This window comes from Salmo trutta, chromosome 7 (assembly GCF_901001165.1).
Source record: "Salmo trutta chromosome 7, fSalTru1.1, whole genome shotgun sequence".
NCBI classification, from domain to species: Eukaryota; Metazoa; Chordata; class Actinopteri; order Salmoniformes; family Salmonidae; genus Salmo; species Salmo trutta.
In genome coordinates this window covers 57781726-57784225 of record NC_042963.1, presented here as the reverse complement: position 1 = coordinate 57784225, position 2500 = coordinate 57781726, and the positions used below count along the sequence as shown (strand labels likewise).

At 36.3% G+C, this 2500-nt stretch overlaps 1 protein-coding gene across 1 annotated transcript in view; it reads right to left on the bottom strand.

Moving 5' to 3' along the window:
* slc25a22a (solute carrier family 25 member 22a) overlaps nt 1-2500 on the bottom strand; it is a 77477-nt gene that overhangs the window by 39361 nt on the left and 35616 nt on the right. The window contains exon 2 of the mRNA XM_029759516.1: nt 1-268. This exon is cut by the window's left edge and continues 73 nt beyond it. The gene's annotated coding sequence lies outside the window, so the exon portion shown is untranslated. The remainder of the gene's footprint in view (nt 269-2500) is intronic.

Genomic DNA, 2500 nt, shown 5'->3' with positions numbered 1-2500 from the left:
GTCCTCCACAGTACACCGCCCGTCTGTCTGTCGTGCCAGTCACTCCATCTACTGCTGTTGTTATTGTTGTTGTTGTGTGTTTCTTTCTTTAGTCTATAATGCACTCAGTTTGCTTGGTTAGCTCTTCCTTAGTTTCTGTGTCTTTGAAACTTTGAATCCAAACGTTATTATTATTATTATTATTGATCAGTCAGTTGTCTTGTCTGTCGTCTGGTCTCCGAAGCGTCAGCTGGTCAGCAGAAGTTGAGGTGCGATAGGGAAGGGATATCTGAAACAGGTGAAAGGCAGAAGAACCTGTTAGCGAATAACATCAAACGCTCGGGACAAAGGAGATGTTGCCCTGAAATATGTCAACAACTGGTGGCTTGATGAGGCTGGAGAAGGGAGTTATAGCACACACACACACACGCACGCATGCATGCACACACACACACACACACACACACACACACACACACACACACACACACAAACAGCACTGTAGGAGGATTTGCTTGGGGTTGGTTCTCCTCTGTAGCACAGAGACACAGTTATCATACAACGCTGTTTCCTAAGACTTGTCCGACATTGTCAAAGTGGCCTCATCAGGGGCTGCTATACTCATTCAGTTAGCAGTATCCTCACACCAAAAAGGCTTGTAATAAAGGGTTATGCATGCTTATAACAATATGTAATGCATTATACCTGCAGGCTTCAAGTAATGTGTTACCTGGCTTCAAGACACGCTGGTCTCTCTCTGTCTCTCTGTCTCTCTGTCTCTCTCTCTCTCTCACTCTTCTCTCTCTCTCTCTCTCTCTCCCTCTCTCTCCCTCTCTCTCCTGAACTAAAGGTGTGTCTATAATAGTGAGTCCATTTCAGAACCACCACACACCTATGAATTATTTGTGACAACATGACTAACAGCTCTCCTTAAATAGTGCTATGGCTATTTACCGGTACCTAGCTATTACAGTATTTAGGTACTTAGCTATTAAGGTACTTAGCTATTACAGTATTTAGGTACTTAGCTATTAAGGTACTTAGCTATTACAGTATTTAGGTACCTAGCTATTACAGTATTTAGGTACTTAGCTATTAAGGTACTTAGCTATTACAGTATTTAGGTACTTAGCTATTAAGGTACTTAGCTATTACAGTATTTAGGTACCTAGATATTACAGTATTTAGGTACTTAGCTATTAAGGTACTTAGCTATTACAGTATTCAGGTACTTTGTTATTATAGTATTTATGTACTTAGCTATTACAGTATTTAGGTACTTAGCTATTACAGTATTTAGCTACTTAGCTATTACAGTATTTAGCTACTTAGCTATTATAGTATTTAGATACTTAGCTATTATAGTATTTAGATACTTAGCTATTATAGTATTTAGATACTTAGCTATTACAGTATTTAGGTACTTAGCTATTATAGTATTTAGATACTTAGCTATTATAGTATTTAGATACTTAGCTATTACAGTATTTAGATACTTAGCTATTATAGTATTTAGATACTTAGTTATTATAGTATTTATGTACTTAGCTATTACAGTATTTAGGTACTTAGCTATTACACTATTTAGATACTTATACTATTACAGTATTTAGATACTTAGCTATTATAGTATTTAGATACTTAGCTATTATAGTATTTAGATACTTAGCTATTACAGTATTTAGATACTTAGCTATTACAGTGAATGACGTAAGTAACAGCAAACTTTTCAGGACATGGACAAGTCTTATACGGGCAGAAAGCTCTTGTTAATCTAACTGCACTGTCCAATTTACAGTAGATATTACAGTGAACAAATACCATGCTATTGTTTGAGGAGAGTGCACAACAACAACAAAAAAACGTTTATCACGGCAACTGGTTTGATACATTCACCTCTGAAGGTAAATAATCAACTTATATTCAGTAATCTGGCTCGGATTTGTCATTCTGAGGGTCCCAGAGATAAAATGTAGCATAGTTTGTTTGATGAAATCATTTTTTTTATTCAAATGTAGAAGCAGGGTTCTACAGTTTGAATCCACTGCTGTCTCTGGCTCCACACCCACCCCGCCCGTCCATCTAGACGTGTGAAAGTTAGTCTATAAGCTAATGATCTATCATTTATGACATTCCTGGGAGTGTGTAAACTTAAATTTTTATCACCATATAATTTGTGTATGTTGTCTATAGTTATGTATTTGAAAATGTATCAATTGACCAATCCGGTACATTTGGGCAGACTTGGTACAAAATATTGTGCAGTATTGCAACGCTTCACTGGATCCATAAGCAACTTTGCACACACACACTGCTCCCATCTAGTGGCCAAAATCTAAATTGCTCCTAAACTCCTATATGATATTATGGCCATTCTCTTGCATTTCAAAGATGATGGAACATATAAAATCATAGAAAACACTTTTTTTTTTGGTCTGTATCATCTTTTACCATATCTAATGTGTTATATTCTCCTACATTAATTTCAAATTTCCACAAACTTCAAAGTGTTTCCTTTCAA